Source organism: Trichechus manatus, unplaced genomic scaffold (genome assembly GCF_000243295.1).
Source record: "Trichechus manatus latirostris isolate Lorelei unplaced genomic scaffold, TriManLat1.0 scaffold00310, whole genome shotgun sequence".
Lineage (NCBI taxonomy): Eukaryota > Metazoa > Chordata > Mammalia > Sirenia > Trichechidae > Trichechus > Trichechus manatus.
Window position 1 is genome coordinate 232,526 of NW_004444246.1, and position 9,405 is coordinate 241,930.

At 39.9% G+C, this 9,405-nt stretch overlaps 1 protein-coding gene across 1 annotated transcript in view; it reads right to left on the reverse strand.

The window, feature by feature from the left end:
* Nucleotides 1-9,405, reverse strand: part of GABRB1 (gamma-aminobutyric acid type A receptor subunit beta1) — a 531,853-nt gene that overhangs the window by 2,899 nt on the left and 519,549 nt on the right. The gene's annotated exons all lie outside the window — the stretch shown is intronic.

A 9,405-nucleotide genomic window follows, 5' to 3' on the forward strand; every position in this document is an offset into this window, starting at 1 on the left:
CTATCACTATATGGCATTTTTACTTGTTAAAAAAGTGGTACATAGAAACATTTAAAACTATAAACAAATCATAGAAAGTAAAAATTCAAATCTCACTTTCAGAGTCAACTATTACTAATTTCTTGCTAGCCTCCCATTCTTTTTTCTGTTCAAATATACTTACAAATATGGGCTCACCTAGTATATTTTGCTTTGCAACCTACTTGCATCAGTGAATAATATAACCTGGTCCTCTTTCCATGTTAATGAACATTCCTTTGTGGCATGATTTATTAAAGCTTATATGGATAAATCACATCTAAGCCTACCGTTAGATGGTAAGGCTGTTTTAGGGAGCCCTGGTGGCGCAGTGGTTAAGTGCTCAATTGCTAATCAAAACGTCAGCTGTTAGAACCCACCAGCTGCTCCATGGGAGAAAGATGTGGCAGTCTGCTTCCATATAGATTTACAGCCCTGGAAACCCTGTGGGGCAGTTCTATTCTGTCCTATAGGGTTGCTATGAGTCGGAATCAACTTGACGGCAATGGGTGGGGTTAATGCAGTTTTACTTTTGTCATATTATAAACAAGGCTGCTAGGAGTATCTTTAAGCTATATCTTTGTGCACATCTATAATTATTTCCTCAGGCTAATTATCAAAAGTAGGATTAATGGGTCAAAAGGATGTGCCTGGCTATATTTTGACTTTTGTTCCTCCACCACTGTTCACTATTGCTTCTTGCCATTCCAGTGATCGCTATTCCAGCATTCCTGGTTCTTCTCTATTGTCTGCCTACACACACACTTTTGGAAGCACCGGAAAGGCGAGCACAGTTTCGCCAACAAAATGCAAGCACAGTTTGGCCAACAATACGGCTTTAACTTTAAGCTAAGGAGCCCTGGTGACGCAAACGGTTAAGCACTCACTGCTAACCAAAAGATTGCTGGTTCGAACCCACCCAGTGACTCTGAGGGAGGAAGACCTGGCCATCTGCTTCTGCAAAGATTACAGTCAAGAAAACCCTATAGGGCAGTTCTACTCTGCCACATGAGGTTGCTATGAGTTGAAATTAACTTGATGGCACCTAACAACAACAACAACTTCCAGTGGATGTACTTTGCAAATGAATTTGCCTGGAAAGAAAATGGCTCACACATGCAAATGAGTTTAAAGTAGCTTTAAGATCACTACAGGCAGCTGTGTTTAAATCTAGTGTTACGAGCACAGTGCCTGATTCACGGTAAGTACTCTATAAATGCTTTTTTACTGAGATTATTTTCAGTAAATACTTGTTGAAAGCCCAAGATATGGGTGCCGTTGTTGTTGTTAGGTGTCATCAGGTTGATTTCAACTCACAGCCAACATTTTGGTTAGCAGCTGAGCTCTTAACTGTTACACCACAAGGGCTCCTCAAGATATGGATAGGGAGACAAAAGCTTGGTAAAGAAGAAAGAGACAGAGAAGAGCATAGGAAGAGACAAAGACAAATAAGAGAGAAAGAAAAGAGAGGTACAGAGAGTGGGAAATGATGCTGGTACCTGTAGACAAACAAGGAGACAAAGACTTACTGAGTGTCCACCATGTATCTAGCACTACGGCAGACTCTTCATATATTTGTTACTTGTTTAATACTTGCAGAAAATTCACCTTTAAAGATAGGTCATTTCACCCTCATTTTATAAATAAGGCCACTCTGACTTAGAATAGTTAACAAACTGGCTCGTTTACTTAACTAGTAAATGCCAGAACTGAGATCTGAACCCATGTCTGTCTGACTCAAAGATCACGTGCTTTCTACTAAGAAAGGACCACATTACAGTCCTTGGCCTATTAAGTAGTAAGTACACAATTTGGGATTAAAACACAGGATACTTTTTGTTTCCAATATCTTTTTCCTTCCTCTTTTATTTCTGATCAAGCTTTCAAAGCTCAATTTAAATCTTCGTTCCTCATGTACCCTTTCTGACCATAGTAACCTCAGAAACTTTCTCTCTCTCTTTTAACAAGCATTTATTTATTTTTTAAAATTATTTATTTTTTTGATGTTCTCAAGGATATACACACTAAAAACAAACACCAATTCAAGTTTCTACGTGTACATTTCAGTGACATTGATTACAACCATCTTCACCCTCGTTTTCTGAGTTGTTCTTCCTCCATTACCATACACTCACTGCCCCCCTAAGGTTCCTATCTAATCTTTGCAGTCACTGTTGTCAGTCTGATCCTATATAAAAACCAAAAACCAAACCCATTGCTGTTGAGTTGATTCTGACTCATAGTGATTACAGGACAGAATAGAATTGCCCCATACGGTTTCCAAGGCTTTAATTTTTATGGAAGCGGAATGCCACATCTGTCTCTTGTGAAGCAGCTGGTGAATTCAAATTGTTCAGATGCCTACAGAGACCAAGAAGCATAAATAAGTAAAGCCAGGTGAGTGCTAATAATAAAATTAAGTTAGAGAGTGGTAAGGATTATGGTGGACTAGACAGTAAATGTCTAAGAGGACAGAGAAACTCAGCTCCAGCTGATAATTACCCTGAATGGAATAGACCCCAAAGTTGCCAGATGTCCTGTTTTGCAGTATAAATTGGACATCTAGATTTTTATTTGAAATCTCTATTTAAATTTGTCTCAATTTTGTAAAAATGCTGTTCAGGCTAAACAAAACACATCTCTGTTCAGATCTGGATTTGGACAGTCAGTTAGGGTCCTCTAGCCTTTTCCATTGATTTAACCTTTAGCATATATTACTTTGCCTTCTTAATTATTTTTAGGCTTAAGTTCTACTTATCCAACCAGAACTATTGAAGTGATCTGGGGGTAGATAATGAGGGCCTGAACTAGGACAGTGGCAGTAGAAAAGATAAGAGGAATTAGATTAAAGAGAGACCTTTAAAAAAAAATACAATTTGTTTGGCAAATTATTAGATTTAGAGGGTGTGAAGGTTAATTATATGTGTCAACTTGGCTAGACTATGGTTTCCAGTTATTTGGCCAAACACTAGTCTAGTTGCTATTCCATAATATAATCTAATATAAATTATAATGTTATTACCTTCCATAATGTAATCTAATGTAATGTGATCAAACAATCAGTTGAAAAGAGAGTTTCCTTAGGGTGTGTTCTGCTTCCAGAATATAAATAGATATTTTGGCAGAACTTTACTCTGCACTTTCCTGTTGCCTGACCTATGGATCTTGGGACACAAGCACATAGGAGTCTCCAGCCTTTTGCCTGACCTACAGATTTTGGACTTGCCAGCCCCCTACAATCAAGTGAACAAATTGCTTGAAATAAATTTCTCTCTCTTTCTCTGTAAAGAACCCTGACTAAGACAGAGGGCAAGGAAGGGAGGATGATTTGGAATTTCTCAGCCTGATATGCTGAAACGATTGTATTCTCATTGGTAGAAATAGGGAGTTCAGTTCATAGAGCATGGATGGGGTGAAAGAAAAAGTTAGACCTTTTAAAATCAAATTTGTGATACAGATTAGACGTTCTGGTGGTAGTGACCAACAATTTATATGTGGTGGTGAATGTGACAATATTGGGGCTAAGACTATTTAATCAGTGGGAGGTAGATATGGATCTAGTGACAAAGACGTTGAAAAGCTAGGGAGGTAGGAAAAGATTCAAGAGAGTGCAGTGATGTGGAATTCAAGGAAAGAAGAGGGTAGCCAAAAGGAGAGAGGGGTCAATAATGTTTCAGAGACATCAAGAGAAATTAAAATGTAGACAAAGCTCATAACAATGAGGCTATTTGTGGCTTTAGAATAAGCAGCAGAAATAGAACCTAGATGCAAAAAGTTAAAGACTGAATTAGTGATGAGGAAATGAAGGCAGTTTGTACGGACTCCCTTTTTTTTTTTTTTTTTTTTAACAGTGTGTAGGTTAAAGGTAGAAAAGAAAGAAAGCATTAACTCACATGTGTCCCGACAGGGTGTCAAGTGAAGGTAGAAGAGACTAGCAGGCAGGGGAAAGGAGAAGGGTTGAGAAAGGCAGATACTGTGAGAGTAAATGAGGAAATAGAAGATGTGGAAGAATAGCAGACTATGTTCAGAAATGGGAATTTTATACACGTAGATCTGGAATGTAGAGCATTTCTGAATGATGGGGACATCTGCTATGAGATTGTGCTAATGTTTTCTTGAGGCTGGCTGATGGTGACGGTCATTGGATGTGATGAGCTGGGTGCAGTCTATGGCCACAGGATTGAAAAGGTCATGCATATAGGAGTTTACATTACTAAAGAGGTAGGTCGGTTTGGAGTGACAAGGAGAGAAGTGCTGAATTCATTAAGGAAGGTAAATGTATGTTAGAAGGTAAGGACAAGAATGCATGTGCTTTTGCTAGGTATTGTGGAACAGTCAAGAGAGGCATAGAACTTGGATTTTTGTCCTCAAGAGAGTAAAGCATAATATTGGGAGTGAAAAGCACAAGTTTTTAGCCAAATGCTAAATGGACCTGTGATTGTCGTCATTGTTGTTAGGTGCTGTCAAGTCAGCTCCAACTCATAGCAGCCTTATGTATAACAGAACAAAACATTGCCTGGTTCTGTACTATCCTCACAAGTGAGAAATCATTGGGGGTTATGGAAGGCTTCATTAAAGAGGTGGGGCTTGCACTGAGTCTTAAAAGATGAGTAGAGGACAGAACAAAGGATTGGGAGTTGAAAACTGTGTTCTAATCCTGGCTTTGCAATTAACTACTTGGAAATGACAAGCTTGGGTATCGGGTTCCTCAACTGTAAATGAAGAGTTTACACTAGGTAATCTCAAGCGTTTGTTTCCAGTTTTTGACGGTCTTTGATTATGGAGAGCACTCCAGGCAGAGGATACAGCATACTAAAAAATATTTGTAAAACTGAATCATCACTTGATCTGTACTGTATGCATCATTAAGTTACATTATTATGAAATCTAAGTAAATAAGTTGCTAGAATTTAGAATCTGCCAGTGAAGCATACAGATACTCCTCATTAAACAGAAGTCATAGCAGACAAGATACATTTCATTGAGATATTTTGGATAACCCTGGTGCAGAATTCAAATGCATTTAAAAATTGTATGAGGTTTATTGTTTGCACAAATATCTCAAAATGTTCTCTGTTGTTGAGCTAGAAATCATGACATGAAGCAAGCTGACATCAAAAACAATGAATCCAGTCTGCAACTACCCATGAAATCTGATTTCATCACTGTATAGTCGAATTAACATTACCATGCTAATTATTAGGAAAAAAAATTGAGAAATAGTCATATAACAATTCTTGCACACCTCCAGTCTCTCTGCTACACAGTCTAGAACTTATCCTAAAAGCTGTTACAGATTCTGTGTGTATGTGTGTGTGTGTGTGTGCGCATGTGTGCAAGATCACACATTTCTTCGGAGATGTGAAATTTCATTCCCTTACCCTCCAAGCTTTTTTCCATCTGGTAAAGTGAATATGTGTTAGCCACACCGCTGCTGATATCCGCAAGTCTCTAGTTGGCTCTGTCCTAACCTTTCTCTGCCCCTTGGAGAAGGGTGGCTTTCCCCTCATGTCAATCATATAAGGATATCCAAGATATCCTTGCATCCAAAGTTGACACAGCTTTCCAAAAATAATTTCGACAGGGAAAGTGGTCATTATTTTTATCCATCTTCAGAAGCAACAAGAAGCCATGTTGGACATTGCTTCAGCATCTGCTGTATTCAAATGCTACCAGATTATTGAGAAAATATCAACACCCAAGCTGGGCAAGATCCAGACATGTAAGCATTTAAATGTTGTGGCAGAAGAGGGTGAGGTAAATGAAAATGCTAACACATTGGAATCTAGGGCAGAAGCCTGGATGGCTCAAGTGGTTTATGATCAGCTGCTAACCTCAAAGTTAGAGGTTTGAATCCATCCAGTTTGGAGAACTGCTTACATAAAGATTACAGCCAAGAAAACCCTATGGAGCAGTTCTACTCTGTAACACATGGGGTGGCTATGAGCTGGAGGCCAAATTTATGGCAGCTAACAACAACATAGACTAAAAGATTTCCCACAGTGTTGCTAATGCCCAAATAATTGTTCAGCGATATAATTATTTCCCACTTCTCATACTGCCATGTTGTTGCTGTTGTTAGTTGCTGTCGAGTTGATTTGACTCATGGTGACCCTATATGTGCATAGAGGAACTGCTTCGTAGGGTTTTCAAGGTTGTGACTTTTCAGAAGCCTGTCTTGCAAGGCACCTGTAGGCGGGTTCAAACCGCCAACTTTTGGTTAGTAGTCAAATACTTAACCATTTGCACCACCCAGGGACATCCCATGTTGCCATAAAGGAAGGGAAATTCTGCTCCAATCCCCAGGAGAGAAGCTATGGGCAGAACACTTCCATCTAGCTTCTTTTCTCTTTCTCATCTCGCATTCCTCCCCACTGACTTCTCAGATGGGAACATTCGGATGGAGGTCGTGGGGATGCTTGGCTCTGTGCCTCCTGGGATTTTTCTCTCTCTCTGATTTGCTTGCAGACAGGGTACAGCTACAGTCCAGTTAGGGATCAGCATATTGAACCTTGCCAATGCTCATGGGTGAAGTGTGCAATTGCTTGGTGGTATCAGTGCCTGGGGAGTAAGTCTGTATAATATTGGGATGAATGACTGACTACATTATATTAACCACATATTCCTCAAGCCCACATCACTGGGTTTTTGTTGGCGGTGTTTTAAGTTTAGAATATTAATGAACCTAAATTTAGAGAAAATGAATATAGTCATTATTAAGGCTTCAGGAGGGCCAGTCAATAAACCCTTTCTCTTCCCCTTTAGAGTCACTGGGTGGTGCAATGGGTTAACACGTTCAGTCAATCAGAAGGTTGGCAATTTGAGTCTACCCAGAGGCACCTTGGAAAAAAGGCCTGTGGATCTACTTCTGAAAAATCAGCCATTGAAAACCCTATGGAGCACACTTTTACTCTGACACACATGGGGTCGCCATGAGTCAGAATCGACTCCACAGCAACTGATACTTCCCCATCAGATGGATGATCAAAATGCAAGCTTTAGATGACTAATAAAAGGGACCAGAGAACGTGGCTTTAGAGCTGCAGCCCCAAGGGCTTGCTAACACTCTACCTCCACCCTGTCTCCCCACCCCACTGACTAGACAGGCATTCTTCCTGTGCTACAAGAGGAGGAACATGGATAAAAGTTCAAAATATTAGGAGTTCATTCATTCACTCATTCATTTCTCAATCAAGTTTATGGAGTGCCTACCAGGAGACCTAGTGGTGCAGTGGTTAAGAGTTCAGCTGCTAACCAAAAAGGTCAGCAGTTCAAATCCACCAGCCACTCCTTGGAAACCCTATGAGGCAGTTCTACTCTGTCTCATAGGGTCACTATGAGTCAGAATCGACTCCACAGCAACAGGTTTGCTTTTTTTTTTTTGTCTTTTCCTTTGACTATGCACCAGACACTGTTCAACATTGATGGAGAAATCAGCCCCTCCATAAGCAATAGGACATCACATCCCATAGTTTAGAAATGTAAAGATCTCAACAAACGCCCCTTAATGTCTTACTCTCCTAGACAAATACTGTGACATCCCCTGTCTTAGTTTTCTAGTGCTGTGGTAACAGAAATATCACAAGTGGGTAGCTTTAAAGAACAGAAATTTTATTTCCTCACAGTTTAGGAGGCTAGAAGTCCAAATTCAGGGCACTGGTTTACAGGAAGGCTCTCTCTCTGTCCATTCTGAAGGAAGATCTTTGTCTCTTTCAGCTTCTGTAGGCCCAGTGTTCCTTGATTCCTTGAGGACCTTCATGTGGCACCTATCCTCCCCTATTTGTGCTCCTTTCTGTATCTGATCTGCTCTTTTTATATCTCAGAAATGATTAGGTTTAGGACACACTCTGCACTGATATGTCTTCATTAACATAACAAAGAAAACCCTATTCCCAAATGGAATTTTATCAACAGGTATAAGGATTAGGGTTCCAACTCATATATTGGAAGAGGGGGGCACCACTGAATTCAGAGCACCCTCCAGCCCCCATAGATTAGAAACGTTTTATGGACAAATGCAAAAAGCACGGGTCATCAGTGCTCTTTCAAATCACCCTTTTGGAGTTTGCTCCCTGTGCCCATGAGGCCCATCTTCCCTTTGCCTCCACTGTGCTTCTGTTTCATCTTCCTTCTGAAGGTCATGAGACCTGGTCCTGTCTGCTGACCATAGGCACATCTTGGAGAGGCTCACATATAAAGGAAAGTCTGTGATTTTCCTGCATTAAAGACTTGAGATGGGGAGGAACAGCCCAGCTTCTGGCTGGTGAATATTCTTCTTCCTTTCTGAAGTGCAGTGATTAGAAACCATAAGATCTTGTTTTTAAATTCTGTGCCTGAGCAAATATTTCCACGACAGCACTGGGGGGATGGTGGTAAACGAAACAGACCAGTTTCTTAAGCTATTGGCACTGACATTCTCATGGAAGAAAACAGGCAATAATCTCACCCTCCACCCCACAATTATCCAAAACATAAAATAAAATAAAAATCACGTAGTGTTTTTATATGTTTCCTTTAATGTGTTTAGAAAAACATGACCAGCACATTAACCCTGTGATTTTGCATGTGTTTCTCTTAGAAGTACCCTCATATGGAACAAGGGATAACATTGCTGATGTCAGAAGCATAATGGCTGAAAGCAGAGAATACTAGAAAGATGTTTACCTGTGTTTTATTAACTATGCAAAGGCATTCGATTGTGTGGATCATAACAAATTATGGATAAAATTACAAAGAATGGGAATTCCAAAACACTCAATAGTGCTCATGCAGAACCTGTACATAGACCAAGAGGCAGTTGTTCCAACAGAACAAGAGGATACCACATGGTTTAAAATCAGGAAAGGTGCACATCAGGTTCTATCCTTTCACCGTATTTATTCAATCTGCATGCTAAGCAAATAATCTGAGAAGTTGGAATACACGAAGAAGAAAGGAGCATCAGGATTGGAGGAAGACTCATTAACAATCTACGTTATGCAGATGACACAACCTTGCTTGCTGAAAGTGAGAAGGACTTGAAGCATTTACTGATGAAGAGCAAAGACTACAGCCTTCAGTAGGGATTACACCTCAACATAAACAAAACAAAAATCCTGACAATTGGACCAATAAGCAACATCATGATAAACGGAGAAAAGATTGAAGTCGACAAGGATTTCATTTTACTTGGATCCACAATTAATGCCCATCCATGGAAGCAGTAGTGAAGAAATCAAACGACACATTGTATTGGGCAAATCTGCTGCAGAAGACCTCTTTCAGATGTCACTTTGAAGATTCTAAGGTTTCACCCAACTCAAGCCATAGTATTTTCAATCATTTCATATGCATGGGAAAGCTGAACAATGAATAAGGAAGACCAAAGAAGAATTGATGCCTTTGAAT